Raw genomic sequence first — 23379 nt, forward strand, 5'->3', positions numbered from 1 at the left:
AAAGTTATTAAAAAAAATTCTAGAGTTCAAAAGACAATAAGTGAAATGAAAAATTCTCTAGGAAGGTTCAACAACAGATATGAGCAAGCAGAACAAACAGTGAACTCAAAATAGGTCAGTTGATATTATCTGGCCTGAGGAATAGAAAGAAAAAAGAATGAAAAAAATAAATAGAGTATCAGATATTTGTGCATACCATCAAGTGAACATTTTAAATAATAATACACATAAATAGAGTCCTAGAAGGAGATAATGACAGAAAGTGGCAGAAATACTAGAAAAAATAATAGCCAAAAACTTCCTTCCAAATTTTGAAGAAAAACATTAATCTACACTGCCAAGAAGCTGAACAAACTCCAAGTAAAATAAACTTAGAGATTCACACAAGGGCACATCATTATCAATTGCTAAATGACAAAGACAAAAAAAAAAAATCTTGAAAGCAGCAAGAGAAGTGACTCATCATGTATAAGATATAAGAAGATTAACAGTTGCTTCCATAAGTCATTTCTTTTTAGAAAATATGGAGGCCAAAGGCAGTGGGAGGACATATTCAAAGTTCTGAAAGGAAAAACAAAACAAAACAGACAAGAATTCTGTCTCCAGCAAAACTACCCTTCAATAAAGGTAAAATTAAAACATTCCCAGATAAGCAAAAACTAAAACAATTTGTTGCAGACCTGTCCTACCAGAAATGCTAAAGTGAGTCCTTCAGGCTAAAATGGAAGGGCACTAGACAATAACTCAAATACAAATTTAAAAAGAGCACTGATAAAAGTAAATATAAAAGACAATATAGGAACTTCCCTGGTGGTCCAGTGGTAAAGAATCCATCCTGCAATGAACGAGACACAGGTTTGATTCCTGGTTTGGGAACTAAGATCCCACATGCCACAGGGCAACTAAGCCCATGCTCCACAACTCCTGAGCCCAAGCACCTCAACTAGAGAGCCTGCGTGCCACAAACTACAGAGCCCACATGCTCTGGAGCCTGCACACCACAACTAGAGAAGAGAAAACCCACATGCCACAACTAGAGAGAAGCCCACATGCTGCAATGGAGGATCTCACATATCGCAACAAGGATCCCATGTGCCACAGCTAAGACCCGATGCAGCCAAAAAATAAAAAATAAATGCATAAATACATAAATAAAAAACAGTACAAATGTACTTCTTACCCATAGCTTTTTTCTCCTGTCCAATTTAAGAGAACTATACAAAGCAATAATTATAAATCTGTGTTGATGGGCACACAATGTAGAAAGATGTAAATGTGTATGACAATAACAGCAAACAATGGATGGGGGAAGTGGAGCTAGCTATATAGGCACAAAGTTTAAGTAGACTATTGAAATTAACTTGGTTTAATCTGAACTAGATTCTTATGACTTAATATGTTAACTGTAGGACAGCCACTAAGAAACAACAAAAGAATTTTAGAAGTACTCTAGAAAATATCTAATACAGAAGACAGTGATGGAGGAACAGAGGAACAAAAAAGATGTGACAAACAGAAAACAACACAGTGCCAGGTGCAAATTCTACCCTATCAATAACTAAATGTAAACAGATAAAATTAAATCCTCAAATTAAAAGGCAGAAGTTGGTAAAATGGATTTTTAAAAGAATGATCCAACTATATGCTGTCTACAAGAGATACCATTTAGATTAAGAAACATGAATAGATTAGAAGTAAAATGATGAAAAAAGGTATTCTACACCAATAGTAACTAGACAAAACAGACATTAAGACAAAAATTATTACTAGAAATAAAGGACATTTTATAACATTAGAACAGTAAATCCATCAAGCAAACATAACAATTACAAACACATATGCACCTAACAGAGCATCAAAATACGTTAAGTAAACAATGACAAAAGTGAAGGGAAAAACAGACGATTCAACAATAGCAACCTCAATACCCTACTTTCAATACTGGATAGAACTAGACAGAAGATCAACAAGGAAATAGAAGACTTAAACAACACCATAAGCCAACTAGGCATAAGAGATATTTGTCAATACTACACCAAACAACACCAGAATATTCACATTCTTCTCAAGTGAACAGAAAACATTCTCTAGGACAAACTATATTTTAGAACACAAAAATTTAAGTTTCAATAAGTAAAAAGGGAAATACATTCTCCAACCACAACATAATAAAATTAAAAATCAACAACCAAAAGAAATTGGAAAAACTCACAAATATGTAGAAATTAAAAACCACATTCCTAAATAATCTGTGAGGAAACCACAAGCGGAATTAGAATACCAAGCAGATAAGAAGAGTGGCCACACAAGAGGGTGTCCAATTCCCTAGCAAAGAAAATCAGAGCCCATGTAAGCCAAGGAAGGTGTTACTAGAAGTGCCCTGAGGTGGACTATCACACCTGAGCAGGATAAGGAGACTATGGAGCTCTACAGACCTAGGTATTTGGCAGACATTTTCTTGAAAATGAAGCAAGCGAGCCTGTCACTTCACAGAAAACAACTGAAAATATTTGTTGCCAATGACAAAATTAGAGCTAAAACAAAAATTAGAGCTTTAGAAAACATGTATCCTCTACCATGAACTTGAAAAGCTACTCAATATTTAAAGACTTTTCTGATGAGATCAGTGGTGTTAGTAACAAATGTGGATTTTTTAATATTGTACTATAAAATGTGCCAATATTTTGGAAATCTACATAACTCAATAAACCAGTATTTTACAGTTGACTAATTTATGATGATTCAAAAATCACAAATGGGTAAAAGAGCCACTCAAAGTACAAGACTAATGAATGAACTATATTTTAATAGAATGAAAAGTCCATTGGATGGCACTGGAAAAGCTGAACATCCATAGGCCAAAAAGAAAAGAAGAGAGGAGAGATGAGGAGGGACAGGACAGGAGAGGAGGAGGAGGAGGAAAGGAGGGAGGGAGGGGAGGGAGGGAGGAGAAAAAGAAAAAAAGAACCTCAATCTAAATCTCACACTGTACAAAAATTAATTCAATTAATTTAAAATTAATTAAATAAAAGCTGACTCAAAATTATGATTTTTTTTAGATGTAAAATGTAAACCTATAAAACGTGAACAAGTAAAGAAATCTTTGAGACCTAGAGCCAGGTGAAGATCTCACAGGCAAGACACCAAAAGTACAACCCATAAGAGAAACAGATTAATAAAATGAACTTTGTTAGAAATTTAAGATTTTGCACAGCAAAAGACCCTGTTTAAGAGGATGGAAAGACAAACTACGGGAGAAAATATTTGAAAACCACATATTCAACAAAGGCCTTACATTTAAACACATAAAGAACTCAAAACTCAACATTAAAAAAAAACCCAATTGGAAAATGGGCAAAAGATACATGTAAACATTTCACCAAAGAAAAGATACGTACAGCAAATAGCACAAGTAAGATGTTCAACATCATTAGCTATTAGGGAAATGAAAATTAAAATCACAATGAAATATTACTACACATCAATCAGAGCACCTTAAATAAAAAAGAGTGATAAAACGAAATGCAGACAAGGATGCAGAGAAGCCAGACACCTTATATACTGCTGGCAGGAAGGTAAAACAGAGGTGAATATAGAAATTCTGAAAAAGTAGTTTAGTGATTACTTACAAAACTAACCATAAACCTACCATATAATCCAGCATTTCACTCTTTGGCATTTACCCCAGAAAAATGAAAACTTATGCTCACACAAAAAACCTGCACATCAGGACTTCCCTGGTGGTGCAGTGGTTAAGACTCCATGCTCCCAAAGCAGGGGGCCCAAGTTCAATCCCTGGTCAGTGAATTAGATCTCACATGCCACAACTAAGAACCTGCATGCCACAACTAAAGATCCCACAAGCCGCAATTAAAGATTCTGCATGCAGCAATGAAGATAGTGTGTGCCGCAACTAAGACCCTGTGCAGCCAAATAGATAAATAATTTTAAAAAAACAGAAACAAAAACCTGTACACAAATGTTCATACCATTTATCTATAAAGCCCCTCTCCCCTCAAAAAAACGAATCAACTCAAGTGTCCTTCAGTGATGAATGGTTAAACTCTGGTACATTCACACAAGGTAACACTACTCAGCAACAAAAAGGAATGAACTATTCATACATGCAACAACCTAGCTGGATCTCTAGGGTATTAAGCTTGATGAAAAAAATCAACCTCAAAAGTTTACATACATTGTAATTCCATTTATGCAACAGTTTTTGAAATGATGAAACTGTACAGATGGAGAATGGAGCAGGAATGGTCAGCGTATAAGGACAAGGTAGAGAAGGGGGAGTTCTGAGGTAATGAAACCATTCCATATCTTAACTGTGATACATGGGATAAAAACATACAGAATGGGACTCCCCTGGTAGCACAGCAGGTAAGGATCCACCTGCCAATGTGGGGACATGAGTTCAATCCCTGGTCTGGGAAGATCCCACATGCTGCAGAGCAACTAAGCTCGTGCATCACAACTACTGAGCCCACATGCAGCAACTACTGAAGCCCGCGCACTTAGAGCCCGTGCTCTGCAACAGGAGAAGCCACTGCAATGAGAAGTGCACACACTGCAATGAAGAGTAGTCCCTGCTTGCCGCAACTAGAGAAAGCCCACACACAGCAACAAAGACCCAACATGGCAGAAACAAAAAACAAAAAACTAGAATCACAGACACACCCAGAAACACCTTAAAAAAGGCAAAAAACTGAATATGGTCTATAGTCCACTTAATAGTATTGTATCAATGTCAATCTCCTAGTTTTGACATTTTACTCCAATTTTGTAAGATGTTAACATTAGGGGAGAGTGAGTGAAATGTTATTTTTGCAACTTCCTATGAGTCTATCATTATTTCTAAATAAAAAGTTAGGACAAAAAAGTCCATTAATATAGCTTTAAATTCCACATTACAATTAACCTTCAAGAAATTACTTATCACTGCCATTTTAAAGCAGTTATCATTGAATATCTTCATTTACCTAGAAAGCTATTAAAATATTCCAACTACACATCTTTGAGGCTTGCTTTTCTTCATATTCTTCAGCCAAAATAACATATTACAACAGACTGAAGCAGTTATGAGAATTCAGCCATTATCTGTTAAGGAAGACATTAATGAAATTTGCAAAAAATGTGAAAAAGTCCACTTGTTTTGAAAAGTAGTTATTTTTCATAAAAAACATTTTATTTATATTACGCATAGTAAATTTTTTAAAGAATTAATGTTTTAAATTTCTTAGTTTTAAATTCTAATATAGTAAATACAAATAAATATAATCCTTATACAAATAAGTTCAGAAGTTCCAAATAATCTTTTAAGACTGTAAAGTTGTTCTAAGGCCTAAAAGTTAGAGAACTGCTGCACTAAAGTACTCAGGGATAATGGAGCAACAGACGAACAACAACTTACTCTCAATTAATTTGGGGAAAAATGAGTTATTTTACTGAAGTCCAAAATTCTAAGTTTGTGATCATTTAACTTTTAAAAGGTTAATTAGAAATAAAAGAGACAAAACAAAAGAACATACTACAGTTTAGGAATAGATCTCTGTATCTCATTTCTAAAAGAGGATTTGAACCTAGAAAATATAAAAAACTTAGTAGATTATTAAGAAAAGACAAATACTACACTAAAACGTGGGCAGGCAATTCACAGAAGAAGAAATTTAAAAGGCCATCAAATACTCAATAGCACTAGTAATTAGAGAAATATGAAGAGCTATAACTACTATCAGGTTAGCAAGTGAAAAAGTCTGCTAAAACCAACATGGGAGAAAGTGGAGCTGCGAGAACTCACCCTCTGCTGGTAAAAGTTAAAACTACTCTGGAGAGTAATTTGGCAAAAATTTGGTGAATTAGAAAATATCATGTCCACCCATTTTGTCCATCAATTCTACTCCTAGGTATTTGCAGTATGAAAACATTTACACTTCCACAAGGAGCCACTGTGGCAAGGTCATACCACCCAATGGAAAAATAGGTCACTTCACACAAAGGAAGCAACATAAACAATGGTAAACAACAAAAACAAAAAGACAAAAAACAGAGAAAATTCCTTCCAGGATCAACTCAAGATGGTGGAGTAGAAGTATGTGTACTCACCCCTTTCATGAGAACACCAGAATCACAACTAACTGCTGAACAACCATCAAAAAAACCAACAACAAAGCTGGAACCTATCAAAAAAGATACCCTACATTCAAAGACAAAAAGGAAGCCACAATGAGATAGTATGAAAGATGCAATCATGATAAAATCAAATCCCATACCTGTGGGTGGGTGACCCACAAATTGGAAAATAATTACACCAGAGAAGTTCTCCCACTGGAGTGAAAGTTCTGAGCCCTACATCAGGCTTACCAGCCTGGGGGTCCAGCAAGGGGAGGAATAGTCCCCAGAGAATCTGGCTTTGAAGGCCAGTGGGATTTGATCACAGGACATCCACAGGACTGGGGGAAACAGAAACACCATTCATGGAGGGCACATACAAAGTATCATGTGAACCAGGATGCAGGGGGAAAAAAGCAGTAACCCATGTAAGAGACTGGGACAGACCCACCTGCTAGTACTGGAGGGTCTCCTGAAGCGGCAAGGGGTGGCTGAGGCTCACTGTGGAGACAAAGACACTGTCAGCAGCAGTTCTGGGAAGTATTCATTGGGATGAGCAATCCCCCTCTGCCCCCGAGGCCACCGTGAGCCCCACCAAACAGCCTGTAGGCACCAATGCTAGGTCACCACAGGCCAAACAACCAACAGGGAGGGAACACAGCCTCACCTGTCAGCAGAGAAGCAGATTAAACTTTTACTGAGGACAGCCCTGCCCACCAGAGGGACAAGACCCAGCTCCAACCACCACCAGTCTCCCCCATCAGGAAGCTTGCACAAGCCTCTTAGATAGCATCATCCACTAGAAGGCAGACAGCAGAAGCAAGAAGAACTACAATCCTGCAGCCTGCAGAACAGAAACCACAATCATAGAAAGTTAGACAAAATGAAACGGTAGAGGAATATGTCCCAGATGAAGGAACAAGATAAAACCCCAGAAAAACAGCTAAATGAAGTGGAGATAGACAACCTTCCAGAAAAGTAATTTGGAATAATGATAGTGAAGATGATCCAGGATCTTGGAAAAAGAATGGAGGCAAGGATCGAGAAGATGCAAAAAATGTTTAACAAAGACCTAAAAGAACTAAAGAAGAAACAGAGATGAACAATACAATAACTGAAATAAAAAATACACTAGAAGGAATCAATAGCAAAATAACTGAGGCAAAAGCATGGATAAATGACCTGGAAGACACAATGGTGGAAATCACTGCCACAGAACAGAATAAAGAAAAAAGAATGAAAAGAAGACAATCTAAGAGACCTCTTGGGTAACATTAAACACACCAACATTCACATTATAGGGATTCCAGAAGGAGAAGAGAGAGAGAGGGGACCTGAAAAAATATTGAAAGAGATACAGCTGAAAAAATCCCTAACATGGAAAAGGAAACAGTCACCCAAGTGCAGGAAGTGCAGACAGTACCAGGTAGCATAAACCCAAAGAGAAACTTGCCAAGATACATGGTAATCTAACTGACAAAAATTAAAGACAAAAAATATTAAAAGCAACAAGGGAAAAATGACAAATAACATACAAGGGAATTCCCATAAGGTTATCAGCTGATTTCTCAGCAGAAACTCTGCAGACCTGAAGGGAGTGGCACAATATATTTAAAGTGATGAAAGGGAAGAACCTACAACCAAGAGTACTCTACCCAGAAAGGCTCTCATTCAGATTTGACAGAAATCAAAAGCTTTATAGACAAGCAAAAGCTAAGAAAATTCAGCACCACCAAACCAGCTTTGCAACAAATGCTAAAGGAACTTCTCTACTCAAGAAAGAGACCAACAACATAAAACAAACTGGTACATATATAGACTGCTATATCAAAATCTCATGGGAACAGCAAACCCAAAACTACAATAGATACACACACAAAAAAAGAAAAAGCAATCGAAATACAACATTAAAGATAGTCATCAAACCACAAGAGAAGAAAACAAAAGAGGAAGGGAAGAAAAAAGACCTACAAAAACAAACTGAAAACAATTAAGAAAATGGCACTAGGAACATACATATCAATAATTACCTTAAATGTAAATGGATTAAATGTTCCAACATAAAGATTGGCTGAGTGGATACAAAACCAAGATCTATGTATATGCTGCCTACAAGAGACCCACTTCAGATCTAGAGACACATGCAGACTAGTGAGGGGATGGAAAAGGTATTATATGCAAGCGAAAATCAAAAGAAAGCTGGAGTAGCAATACCCATTTCAGACAAGACTTCAAAACAATGACTGTTATGAGAGACAAAGAAGCACACTACATAATGATCAAGGGATCAATCCAAAAAGAAGACATAACAATTGTTACTATACATGCACCCAACACAGGAGCACTTCAATATATAAAGCAAATACTAAACAGCCATAAAGGGAAAAATCAACAGTAACACAATAATGGGGGGGGGGGTCTTTAACACTTCACTTTTGTCAATGGACAGATCATCCAAACAGAAAATCAATAAGGAAACACAGGCCTTAAATGATACATTAGATCAGATGAACTTGACTGATATTTATAGAGCATTCCCTCCAAAAGCAGCAGAATACACATTCTTCTCATGTGCACATGGAACATTCTCCAACACTGACCACATGCTGGGCCACAAAGCAAGCCTTGGTAAATTTAAGAAAACTGAAATCATGTCAAGCATCTTTTCCAACCACAATGCTACGAGATTAGAAATAAACTAAAAAAAAAAAAAAAAAAGGGAAAAGCACCAACACGTGGTAGCTAAACAATATGCAACTAAACAATTGATGGATCACTGAAGAAATCAAAGAGGAAATCAAAAATATTTAGAGACAAATGAAAACGAAAGCACTATTATCCAAAATCTATGGGATGCAGAAAAAGCAGTTCTAAGAGGGAAGTTTACAGCAATACAATCTTACCCCAGGAAACAAGAAAAATCTCAAATAAAAAAATCTAACCTCACCCACTGTAAGCTGAAAATACCTAAGTTGAAATATATTTAATACACCTAACCTACCGAACATCATAGCTTAGCCCACCCTACCTTAAACATTCCCAGAACACTTCCATTAGCCTATAGTCAGACAAATCATCTGACACAAAGCCTACTGTACAATAATGCACTGATTATCTCATCTAACATATGACTACTTTACTAAGAAACACAATGGTGGTGTAGGTCCAGAAAAACAAAAACAAACAAAAAAAACCTAATCTTATAATTAAATCAACTAAAGAAGAAAAAACAAAACCTATACTTAGTAGAAGGAAAGAAATCATAAAGATCTGAGCAGAAACAAATGAAATAGAGATGAAGAAAACAACTGTAAAAATCAATGAAAATAAAAACTGGTTCTTTGAAAAGATAAACAAAGTTGATAAACCTTTAGCTAGACTCATCAAGAAAAAAAAAGGGAGAGGACTCAAAGCAATAAAATGAAAAATGAAAAAGGAAATGTTAACAACTTGACACCACAAGCAACTGTATGCCAATAAAATGGACAACCTGGAAGAATTGGACAAATTCTTAGAAAGGTACAATCTCCCAAGACTGAACCAGGAAGAAACAGAAAATATGAACAGGCCAATCACAAGCACTGAAATTGAAACTGTGATTTAAAGACTCCCAACAAACAAAAGTCCAGGACCTGATGGCTTCACAGGTGAATTCTATCAAACATTCAGAGAAGAGCTAACACCTATCCTACTGAAACTGTTCCAAAAAACTGCAGAGGCAGGAAAACTCCCAAACTCATTCTGAGACAAAATCACCCTGATACCAAAACCAGACAAAGATATTACAAAAAAAAAATGCAGGCCAATATCACTAGTGAACAAGCAAAAATCCTCAACAAAATATTAGCAATCTGAATCCAACAATACATTAAAAGGGTCATACACCATGATCAAGTGGGATTTATCCCAGGGATGCAAGGACTTTTTAAACATCTGCAAATCAATCAGTGTAATACACCACATCAACAAATTGAAGGATAAAAACCATATGATCATCTCAACAGATGCAGAAAAACGCTTTTGACAAAATTCAATACCCATTTATGATAAAAATTCCACAAAGTGGGCATAGAGAGAACATACCTCAACATAATAAAGGCCATTTAAAACAAACTTGCAGCTAACATCATACTCAATGGTAAAAGCTTGAAAGCATTTCCTCTAAGATCAGGAACAAGACAAGGATGTCCACTGTCACCACTTCTATTCAACATAGTTTTGGAATCCTAGCTATGGCAATCAGAAAAGAAAAATTAAAATAAAATTAAAAAATAAATAAAAGGAATCCAAATTGGAAAGAAGAAGTTAAACTGTCACTGTCTGCAATACATACAAAATCCTAAAGATGCTACCAGAAAGCTACTGGAGCTCATCAATGAATCTGGTAAATTTGTAGGTTACAAAATACACAGAAATCTGTTGCATTTTATATACTAGCAATGAAAGATCAGAAACAGAAATTCAAGAAACAATCCCATTTATCATCACATCAAAAATAATAAAATACCTAGGAATAAACTACCCAAGGAGAACAAAGACCTGTACTCTGAAAACTGTAAGATGCTGATTAAAGAAACTGAAGGTGACACAAACAGATGGAAAGATATACCATGTTCTTGCATTGGAAGAATCAATATTGTCAAAATGACTATACTACCCAAGGCAATCTACAGATTCAATGCAATCCCTATCAAATTACCAATGATATTTTTCACAGAACTAAATCTTAAAATTTGTATGGAGACACAAAAGACCCCAAATAGCCAAAGCAATCTTGAGAAAGAAAAATATGGAGCTGGAGGAATCAGGCGCTCTTACTTCAGACTATATTACAAAGCTATAATCATCAAAATGGTATGGTGCTGGCACAAAAAACAGAAATATAGATCAATGGAACAGGATAGAAAGCCTAGAAATAAACCCACGCATCTACGGTCAATTAATCTGTGGTGAAGAAGGCAAAACTATATAATAGTGTAAAGACAGTCTCTTCAATAAATGGTACTGGGAAAACTGGACACCTATGTATTAAAAAAAATGAAATCAGAAAATTCTTTAATATGATATACAAAAATAAGCTCAAAATAGACTAAAGACCTAAATGTGAGACTGGACACTATAAAACTCTTAGAGGAAAACATAGGCGGAACACTCTTTGACATAAATTGCAGCGTTCCCCAGAGTAATGGAAATAAAAACAAAAATAAACAAATGGGACCTAATTAAACTCAAAAGCTTTTGCACAGCAAAGCAAACCATAAATAAAATGAAAAGACAACCCACAGAATGGGAGTAAATATTTGCAAATGATGTGACAGACAGGCGATTAGTCTCCAAAATTTACAAACAGCTCATGTGGCTTAATATCAAAACAAACAATCCAATCAAAAAATGGACAGAAGACCTAAATAGACATTGCTCCAAAGAAGATATATAGTTGGACAAGAGGTACATGAAAAGATGTTCAACATCTCTAATTATTAGAGAAATGCAAATCAAAACTATATTGAGATATCACCTCACACCAGTCAGAATGGCTATCATCAAAAAACCCACAAACAATAAATGCTGGAGAGGGTGTGGAGAGAAGGAAACCCTCATACACTTTGGTGGGGATGTAAATTGGTAAAGCCACTATGGAAGACAGTATGGAGGTTCCTTTAAAAACTAAAAATAGAGCCACCATATGATCCAGCAATCTCACTCCTGGGCATATATCCAGAGAAAAACATGGTCCAAAAGGCATCAACCCCAATGTTCACTGCAGCATTGTTTAGAATACCCAAGACATGGAAGCAACCAAAATGTCCATTGACAGAAGAATGGATAAAGAAGGTGTGGTACATACACACAAAAGAATACTACTCAGCCATAAAAAAAAAAAAAAGAAATATATAATAATGTCATTTGCAGCAACATGGATGGACCTAGAGATTGTCATACTGAGTGAAGTAAGTCAGAGAGAGAAAGTGAAATATCATATATTGCTTATATACAGAATCTTAAAAAAAATGATACAAATGAACTTCTTTACAAAACAGAAACAGATTTACAGACAGAGAAAAAACTTATGGTTACTGGGGAAAAGGGTGGGTGGAAGTTATAGTTAGGGGAGTTTGGGACTGACATGTACAGTCATGTACAGTTATATTTCAAATGGATAACCAATAAGGACCTACTATATAGTACAGGGAACTCTGCTCAATATTATGTAACAACCTAAAAGGGAAAAGAATTAGAAAAAGAATAGATACATGTATAACAATCGCTTTGCTATACACCCAAAACTAACACAACATTGTTAATCAACTATACTCCAATATAAAATAAAAAGTTCAAAAAAAAAAAAAGACAAAAAACATATAAGTTGCAGAATGATAAAGAATGGTTCCATTTGTACAAAGTCTAAAAACATACAAATTAATACATATGGTTTGTGACACACATAAAGGATTGAGAAACATCAAATTTAGGATGGTGGTTTCTAAGCTACAGTTCAGGGTAAAGACAATGTAAGGTAGTAAGCTAACCCAATGTTTACCAAGTGGATTTCACAGAGTCCAAAGTTATGTTTTTATTTTGAAGCAAATGCTCAAATGAACCCTGAGTTCCTCTCCTGGCTGTTTGAAAGATCTAGAAAGACATCTTCACTAGTTATTAGAATAATATTTATTTAACAAACACAATGAGAAATAATGTTATCTCTATCAAATTGATTAAAAAATAAAAAAGAACCATGCTGGTGAGGACACAGAGAAACTTACACCCTCATAGACTGCTGATGGGCATACAATCCAGTAAAGATCATCTGAAAACGTGGCTTCTTCATTTTTTGTTTGTTTGAAAAAATATACATAAGTGTATGTGAGAGTTACACATCTGTGTAGGAACACAGGAAAAAATAAAAGAATATACTCTCAAACTGTTCATTTAAGTGCTTACCCATCTCTCTGGAAAAGACACTGGAGTTGGAGGTGATGGGAGAGAGGTAAGAAGAGGAAATGCTAGGGAATGAGGTAAAGAAATGGAAGTTGAGACCAAACCATAAAGATCCACAGATACTGAGCTAAAAGAGTTTGTACTCTTCATCTAGGATCTTAAAAGCACCACATGGAGGACAATGATGAAACAGATATGCATTGTGAGCTGACTTATCTGGAAAGGAAGTTACGTGTCTGCAAGTGCCTCAGTCTAGCAGTACTGAAGGAAGACAGATCTGTCATCAAGCCTTCAGCTAAACCCTTTCCCAAAAAGCAAATCTCCATTCTCTCTGCTTTTACCTGCCCAGTCCTAATGGTATAAGACTTGTTACCTCAGCTCAGATAGGTTGAGAAGTTTATAAACTACTATCGCATGATTACATTTGATTTCCAAAGTAACCCTCTGTGAAGCAGGCACCCCAGGAGTGTTAACCAAGGTTTATGGAAGTTACATTATTTGCCCAATAGCATGGTGGGAATCTGACAATGACATCACTAGAGGTAGCAGCAGTGCTAAATGCTTTTAGCTCTTACCTCACTAAGTCCTTGCAACAATTCAGATTAATGCCCACTTATAAATAAGGAAAACAAGGCTCAAGAGCAATCAAACAACTTGTCAAAGATCACACAGACCACAATTGACTAAGATAGTTCTGACTAACATAGTTCTGACTCCAAAATCCATGTCTTAACCACTATACCATTTCAGAATATATTAAGTGGTTATACATAATCATGTAAACAATCAGGATGAGAAACATGAACCCAGGAAAATTTTTGACAGAATAAGATTTGAAAAGGTAAGATTTGTTTTGTATAGTCTGAAGAAATGCTGAATAAAAAAAGGCAATACAGAAAATCTAAATATCTATCTTTAAAAAATTATTCCCTGCCCCCACATAGATCACACTAGCAATCTGGCATTTAAAAGATAAATTTCTTCCAATAATATATTATTATATGTCTATATGCATAATTCATATAACCTCAAATTCAACGAGTTCAATTATTTTCTACTGAGTAGTATCTTTCTGAGAAGAGAAAAAGAATATATCTTATGAATTAATTTGAATTCAGTACTTTAGAGTTTAACTCTACTACCATTTAGGTCAACTTTCCCATTAACAGAATACATAAATAAATGTTTCAATAACTGACCACTCAGTTTAGAAAAGATCTTGACTCAAGCAACCTTGGTTCATGCACTAATTATTAAAAACTAGCACTGACTATTCTTTATAATAGTATTGTCATATAATCCAGCCATCCCACTCCTGGGCATATATCTGGAGAAAACCATAATTCAAAAAGATACATGCACCCCAATGTTCACTGCAGCACTATTTACAATAGCCAGGACATGGAAGCAACCTAAATGCCCATTGACAGACAAATGGATAAAGAAGATATGGTGCATATATACAATGGAATATTACTCAGCAATAAAAAAGAACAAGATAATGCCATTTGCAGCGATGTGGATGGACCTAGGGACTGTCACACTGAGTGAAGTCAGAGAAAGACAAATATCATATGATATGTCATATGTGGAATCTAAAAAAAAAATGGTACAAATGAATCTATTTACAAAACAGAAATAGAATCACAGATGTAGAAAAAAATTTATGGTTACCAAGGGAGAAGGGAGGAAGGGATAAATTGGGAGATTGTGAGCTGACATATATACACTACTATGAATAAAATAGATAACTAATAAGAACCTACTATATAGCACAGGGAACTCAATACTCTGTAATGATCTATATGGGAATAAAATCTAAAAAAGAGTGGATGTATATATACATATGTACAACTGGTTCACTTAGCTATACAGCAGAAACTAATAAAATTGTAAAGCAACTATACTCCAATAGAATTTTTTTAAAAAGCGTATATGTTTATTTCTTAACTATTTTTCTCTTGTCTAGGATAAAGAGATTTATTCAGATAAGTGAGGGGGGAACTGGATGTCCAGAGACTTGAGGAGTTCTAGCTATATTAAATTTGACCCACCTTATAATCTAACTCAGTCTCTACCATGTATTCTCATGTTAAATGTAGGCATCTCCTAGCTAATTTCTGTCCCTAAAGGAATCTGGTTAAAAGCACTACTGAAAAACAAACGCAGTTTAAAAAAAAAAAAAAAAAGCATAAGATCTGGAGCTGTGGGTTTGGGTTCCAAATCCCTTGATTAATTATGATGTGATTGCTACATCCCTTACACTTTTAGGCCTCAGTTTATCTAGGAAATGAGTTTGGGGAGTTACATGATCTCATAGGTACCTTAAAGCTCTCAAACTCCTACTGCTAAGTCGTCACAGAAAGTGGTTCCAAAGACCAAATAGGGGTGTTCAACACATAGTAGGATACTAAAATTACCTTCAGATTGAAAGATTCATTCTAACAAAATGTCCAGGTCAAAAACCAAACCCTTAGGATTATAGAAAAGATACTACCAAAATTAAGTGTGCTCTGAGTGTATTTATTTATATTCTGGGACAGTAATTATCATCTATATATATTAAAAAGCTTATTAGGTCCACATGACTATAGGTAATCATAGCTGCAAATGTTTTGGAATATTCCTTACAGCATATTAATTATATGTTCTGTAATACAGTCTCAGCATTTTCCAAAATGTATTTCTACATCTAGTTCCACGGTCAAATAAGTTTAGGATAAGATGCGTTTCTGCTATCTTACAGCAGAAATTATTAGTACTCTTAATATAATAATGTACTCTTGATGAAGAATATGCAATATTTCCCAATTTGCATCAAAAAACCTTTTCTGAGGAATATCTATATCTCATAGTTTCAACTGCTCAAAGCACAAATATTTAGTAGTAAATAAAGGTCAGTTAGACAAATTAGAACACTGATAGAACTTTACAGAATTACTTAAAAATTTGATATTTAAAAAACCCTCGATCAATCATTGGAGTAACAAAGACTTAAAACTGAAATCTCCAATAATCTATCAGGCATTATAATTTTCTGTACAGGTATTACAATGTGCTTTAGCATTTGGGCCTAACAAGTAATGTATTCAGTCACATAGAAGGAACAGGGTGGAAAAAATACCTACCTTCTCTGAGCTGTCACCCTGCTCTTGCTAACAGACAAAGGGTAGGTAAAATAGAACTTGGTCAAATGAATATATGTTCCAATCAGAACAGAAGAAAGCTTGCCCACCAGCTATCAAGATTTTTCAAACATATTTCTTTTAATAGAGCCATTAAGTGAGGAAAATAAACTGCATTTCCCTTGAAAAACAAGATGCCATTGAAAATACCAGATTATTCCAGAACATGTATTATGCCAAAAGACTTAAAAAATTCTAGTGGCAGCAACTAAAGTACAAAAGTTTAATTTTCAGATTCAATTAAAAAAGGAATCAACATCTAAATAAAGAACTAAAGAACACTCTAATTCCTAACTAGAGGCATTAGTTTCTAGTCTCATTCTTAACGCTTTGTAATGTACAAGACTTCAGAAATACAAATTAAGTGATGTAATCAAACTCAAATGTTAAATTCTGATTTTTTTAATTTAAAAAACTGATCTAAAAGAACCTTTGTAAATGAATTGTTTTTGACTTTCAGAAAACTACATCAGCACATATTTTATTCCTTATACTTTTTTTTTTTCAACTGACAAAATAACTTTAATGACCTCTAAGGTTACATTTAACTGTAATAAAAGTCTATGATTTAACCACATAATGAAGGCTACTAAAAAATATATATACATATATAAATATATATTTATAAAATATACATATTTATAAAATATATATGTATATGTATTATAATATATATAATGTGTGTATGTGTGTATATATACATACACTCCTTCACATTCAAGGAGAACCTGCCATGTTAACTTTGGAATTCCTATCCACAAACACCATGGTAAATATAATTTCCAAAGATCATATAGTACCACAAAACAAAAAAAGTAGATGTATACTATACTTGAATCTCAATGAGAATACTGTATATGAAATGGAGTAACATATGAGCTAATGAATAAAAAGCTCATATGGTGTGAGAATGGGGTGGAGGTTTAAATTCAAACTCATACTTCTGGTAGTGCCCAAGACTCAAACTCTTGCCCTAGCAAAACTTGACAAATTACTACATGACATGTTTTAATGGACTGTATGAAAATCACCTATGATTGAAAAAGATGCTGACCATTAAATCCACAAATGCCAAGAATTTTCTATACAGACATGCAAATTTCTTCATGTTTGCTTGAATAATTCCTATATCCACACTTTTATTTTATTTTATTTTTTTCTTTTTTTTTTAAGCGCACGGGCTTAGTTGCTCCATGGCATGTGGAATCTTCCCAGGGCAGGGCTCGAACCCGTGTCCCCTGCATTAGCAGGCGGATTCTTTACCACCGCGCCACCTAGGAAGTCCCACACTTTTATTTTAAATCTGTGGTGCATTTGCCCCAGGTCTTCCCTGCCTCACTCTAAAAATACAAAATACAGCGAAGTTATCATCCTGCTATTTCCTGAATTCCACCTTAATTTTCTCCAAATATTATTAAGCCTATTTCTTTTTTTTTAAATTGGAGTGTAGCTGCTTTACAAAGTTGTGTTAGTGTCTGCTATACAGCAAAGTGAATCAGCTATACATATAAATATATCCCCTTTTCTGGATTTCCTTCCCATTTAAGTCACCACCAAGCACTGAGTAGAGTTCCTTGTGCTACACAGTAGGTTCTCATTAGTTATCTACTTTATACACATAGTAGTGTATATATGTCAATCCTAACCTCCCAATTCATCCCACCGCCCCCTACTCCTTACACTTTAAAAATCCTCTTAATTCTGACAAAACTGGACCTACAGCCCTTATGATTTCTGGTTTAAAAATGGCAAGGTAAAAAATGATACGGTCTCTTTCTCCTCTTGAAAAAAATCTCAAAACAACTAAGAAAAGAATGACAAATAGAAATACAAACTATACCTCCATCCTTAACCACACCAGGAGACATCCCTAACCACATATATGAGAATGAAATGAGTTAAAGAGGGATGCTGTAAGGTCTCAAGCAAGGGAGAAGGCTTGCAGCGTCAAATCTCAACACTATCATACCTCAGTTCTCTAAAGTACTTGGCATGGCCAGAAGGGCAAGGCCAACAATCCCTTGTTTAGAATATCGGAAGCTTTCACAAATTTCATTTGACATCACTGAGACACAGGAATATCCAAAATGAACAAGAAATCATAGCGTTTACAAGGGTATATGTTTTCCCAGGAGGAAAAATAACTATTGTACTTCAAGGATTCGAAGAGAATTCTTTGAGAATCTATACAAACTCACTGCTACCTAAAAATGAACAGGAGGAGGGAGTCAATGGCAAAAACAATAGATCAATATGTATAGTCTTTAAAGACAAAAAATATGACCAAGAATTAATACTGAGTCTAACATTACAGTTCAGTGTAAAAGCAACAGGTAAATATTACTAAATATGTAAGAACTCAAGGAATATTTTTCCAATGAACTGCTCTTGAAGAAAACACTAGTTGATAAAGTTCAACCATCCAAAAGATAAATAGAAAAATTATGACCTCCTGGGCCTCAGTGCCACCCACCAGTGGCCTAACACCACGTCTGGGTCCCCGAGGCCCCATAGCCAGAGACCCCAGGACATGGTTCCACCTACCAGTAGGCCGGCACTAGCACCAAGACAGCCTCACCCACTGTTGGGCAGGCCCAAGACCCCAGAACCTCTGGGCCTCAGCCCCACTCACCACTGGGCCCACATCAGTCCCAGAACTATTGTGGCCCCACAGCCAGCCATGTAAAGACCCAGCCTCCACCCACCAGCAGGCCAGCACCACTCCAGGACTCCTCTGGCCATGTAGCCAAATGTGCTAGGACCCAGCCCCATTCACCAGTGGCCAGTGGCCTCCACAAAAGGTGGCACCTGGCAACCAACCAGACTGGCAGCCAGCCACATCTGAGTGTGCCCATAATAGGCAGCCCACCACAACAAAAGGGCTGACAGAGCCCACATAGAGGACATTCCTAGAGCTTACAACTCTAGTGACCAGAGGGGAATGTGCTATTGGGACTTGTAAGACATTTCCTGTATGAGGCCACTATTCCAACATCAGGAAATGTATCCAACCTACTGAATACACAGAAATAACAGCAGCAAATGAGGTAAAATGAGGGGGACAGAGGAATATATCCCAAACAAAGGAATAAGTTAAAACTGCAGAAGAATAACTAAATGGAGATAGGAATCTACCTGATAAAGAGTACATGGTAATGATCTTAAAGATGCTCAAAGAACTCAGGAGAAGAATGGATAAACACAGAGAGAAGTTTAATAAAGAGTTACAAAATATGAAGAGTAACCAAACAGAGATGAAGAAGATAACTGAAATAACAAATACCTTAGAAGGAATCAACAGTAGATTAGATGATACAGAGGAATGGAGCAGTGAGCTAAAGACAGAGTAGTGGCATCACTGAAGCTGAAAAGAAAAAAGAGTAAAAAGAAATAAGGACAGTTTAAGAAACCTCTAGAATAACATAAAACCTCTAGGATAACATTCATATTATAGGGATCCTGGCAGGGGGGTGGGTGGGTGGGGGACGCAGAAAACATATTTGAGAACATAATAGTTGGAAACTTCCCTAAACTGGGAAAAGCAGCAGACATCCAGGTCCAGAAAGCACAAAGTCCCAAACAGGATCAACCAAAAGGGGACCACACCAAGACACACTGTAATTAAAATGGCAAAAATTAAAGATAAAGGCATAATATTAAAAGCAGCAAGGAAAAAGCACAAATTATGTACAAGGGAACTCTCATAAGACTACCAGCTGTTTTTCAGCAGAAACTCCACAGGCCAGAAGGGAATGGCATGATATATTTAAAGAGATGAAAGAGAAAGACCTACCCAGCAAGGCTTTCATTCAGATTTGGAGGAGAGATCAAAAGTTTTACAGACAAGCAAAAGCTAAAAGAGTTCAACACCACAAAACCAGCTTTATAAGAAACGTTAAAGAAAAGGTCACAACTAGAAATATGAAAATTACAAAAGGAAAAATCCCATTGGTAAAGGAAAATATACAGTAAAGGTAGCAGATTGATAAAGCCTGTAAGAAGATTAAAAGACAAAAGTAGTAAAATCATCTATACCCACAATAAGTAGTTAAGGGATATGCAAAACAAGAAGATATAAAATACAATGTCAAAACAGTAAATGGGAGGGGGGAGTAAAAATGCAGGGTTGTTAAAGTGCATTCAAACTTGAGATGAGAAACTTAAAATATGTATATTGATATAGGTAGATTGCTGTATATAAACCTCATAGTAACTACAAACCAAAAATCTATAATAGATATACACACAAAAAAAGAGAAAAGAATCCAAACAACACTAAAGATAATCACCAAACCATAAGAGCAAAAGAAGGAACAAAAAGCACTGCGAAAACAACCCCAAAACAACAAACCGAATGGCAATAGATACATACTTATCAATAATTACTTTTAATGTAAATGAACTAAAAGCTCCAAACAAAAGACACAGAGTAGCTGAACAGACACAAAAACAAGACCTATATATATATATATATATATATATGTATATATATATATATATGCTGCCTACAAGAGAAGACTCATTTCAGACCTAAAGAAACACACAGACTGAAAGCTAGAGAATGGGAAAAGGTATACCATACAAATGGAAGATCAGGGTAGCAATATTTATATCAGACAAAATAGATTTTAAAACAAAGGCTGTAACCAAAGACAAAAAAGGACGTTATGTAATGATAAAGGGATGAATCCAAGAAGCTATAACAACTGTAAATATACATATATGCACCCAACAAAAGAGCAGCTAAATACATGAAGCAAGTATTAACAGATATAAAGAAAAAAACTGGACTTTAACACCCCACTTACATCAATGGACAGATCATCCAGACAGAAAAATCAATAAGGAAACACTGGCCTTAAATGACACAGTTGGAGAAATGGACTTAACAGATATGTAGAGAACATTCCATCCAAAAGCAGCAGAATACACAATCTTTTGAAGTCCATATGCAACATTCTCCACGATAGATCACAGGCTAGGCCACAAAACAGGTCACAGTAAATTTAAGAAGATTAAAATCTTATCAAGCAACTTTTCCAATCACAAGGCTATGAGACTAGATATCAACAACAAGGAAAAATACTGCAAGAAACACAAACATGTGGAGGCTAAACAACATGCTACTAAACAATGGATCACTGAAAAAATCAAGGCAAAATTAAAAAAAAAATGAAAATGAAAATACAATAAACCAAAATCTATGGGACATAGCAAAAGCAGTTCTAAAAGGAAAGCTTATAGTGATACAAGAAACATTAGGAAACATTAAAAATCTCAAACAACCTAACCTTACATCTAAAGGAACTAGAAAAAGAAGAAATAACAAAATCCAATGTTAGCAGAAGGAAAGAAATCATAAAGATCAGAGGGAAAATAAATGAAATAGAGACTAAAAAACAACAGAAAAGATCCATGGAACCAAAAGTGAGTTCTTTGAAAAGATAAACGAAATTGATAAGCCTTTAGCCAGACTCATCAATGAGAGGGTCCAAATAAGTAAAATCAGAAATGAAAAAGAAGCTACAACTGACACCATAAAAATACAAAGGATCACAAAAGATTACAATGAACAATCATACACCAATAAAATGGAAAACATAGAAGAAAAAGACAAATTCCTAGAAATGTACAATCTCCCAAGATTGAATCAGGGAGAAACAGAAAATATGAACAGACTAATTACCAGGAATGAAATCAAATCATTAATCAAAAAATTCCCAACAGACAAAAGTCCAGGACCAGATAGCTTCACAGGTGAATATTACCAAACATTTACAGAAGAGTTAACAAATATCCTTCTAAAACTACTCCAAAAAATTGCAGAGGAAGGAATGCTTCCAAAGTCATTCTATGAGGCCAGCAACACTGATACCAAAACCAGACAAAACCATTGCCAAAAAAAAAAAAAAAAATTACACCCAATATCACTGATGAACAGAAGCAGAAATCCTTGAAGAAATATTAGCAGACCAAATTCAACAATATATTAAAAAGATCATACACCATGATCAAGTGGGATTTATCCCAGGGGTACAAGGATGGTTCAATATCCACAAACCAATGTGATACACCACAATCAGAAATTAGGGACTAAAAATCATATGATCATTTCAATAGATGCAGAAAACCTTCTGACAAAACCCAACATCCATTAATGATAAAAACTCTCAACAAAGTGGGTATAGAGGGAATATACCTTAACATAATAAAGGCCATTATGACAACCCTAACATTATACTCACTGGTGAAAGCTGAAATCAGTTTTTCTAAGACCAGAAACATGACTTGCTGCTTTTATTCAACATATTATTGGAAGTCCTAGCCACAACAATCAGAAAAGAAAAAGAAATAAAAGGAATACAAACTGGAAAGGAAATGGTGAAACTGTCACTGTAGATAACATGATAGTATACATAGAAACTCCTAAAGACACCATCAAAAAACCACTAGAACTCATCAATGAATTTCATAAAGTTGCAGGATACCAAATTTATATACAGAAGTCTGTTGCATTTCTATACACTAACTAAACTATCAGAAAGAGAAATTAAGAAAACAACCCCATTTGCAATAGCATCAAAAAGGATAAAACACCCGGGAATAAATCTAACTAAGGCAATAAAAAGACCTGTACCCAGAAAACTATGACTCTGATGAAAGAAACTAAAGACGACACAAACAGATGGAAAGATACACCATGCTCATGGACTGGAGGAATTAACATCATTAAAATATTAATTCCATACCACCCACGGCAGATTCAAGGCAATTCCCATCAAAATACCATGGCATTGTTCACAGAATTAGAATAAATAATTCTAAAATTTGTATGAAAACACAAAAGACCCCAAAAAGCCAAAACAATCTTAAGAAAGAAGAACAAAGCTGGAAGTATCATGCTCCCCGATTTCAAACTATACTACAAAGCTAGAGTAATCAATACTGTATGGTAATGTCACAAAAACAGACACATAGATTCAACACATAGCTCTCAAAAGAATAGAGAGCTCAGAAATAAGCTCATAAACTTATGGTCAATTAACCTATGACAAAGGAGGCAAGAATACACATTAGGAAAAGACATCCTCTCTCATAAACTCTGTTGGGAAAACTGGACAGCTACAAGCAAAAGAATCAA

The 23379-nt window shown here is 35.3% G+C and overlaps 1 protein-coding gene across 7 annotated transcripts in view; it reads right to left on the minus strand.

The window, feature by feature from the left end:
- SHOC2 (SHOC2 leucine rich repeat scaffold protein) overlaps window positions 1-23379 on the minus strand; it is a 100946-nt gene that overhangs the window by 59492 nt on the left and 18075 nt on the right. For 2 of the 7 annotated variants that reach the window (XM_057736644.1, XM_057736641.1), the window contains exon 2: window positions 6566-6615. The exons of 4 other annotated variants lie outside the window; for them this stretch is intronic. The gene's annotated coding sequence lies outside the window, so the exon portion shown is untranslated. Of the gene's footprint in view, window positions 1-6565; window positions 6616-19521; window positions 19603-23379 lie in introns of all 7 variants that reach the window. One more of the 7 variants, XM_057736645.1, reaches the window with a different exon arrangement.

This window comes from Hippopotamus amphibius, chromosome 5, assembly GCF_030028045.1.
Source record: "Hippopotamus amphibius kiboko isolate mHipAmp2 chromosome 5, mHipAmp2.hap2, whole genome shotgun sequence".
NCBI classification, from domain to species: Eukaryota; Metazoa; Chordata; class Mammalia; order Artiodactyla; family Hippopotamidae; genus Hippopotamus; species Hippopotamus amphibius.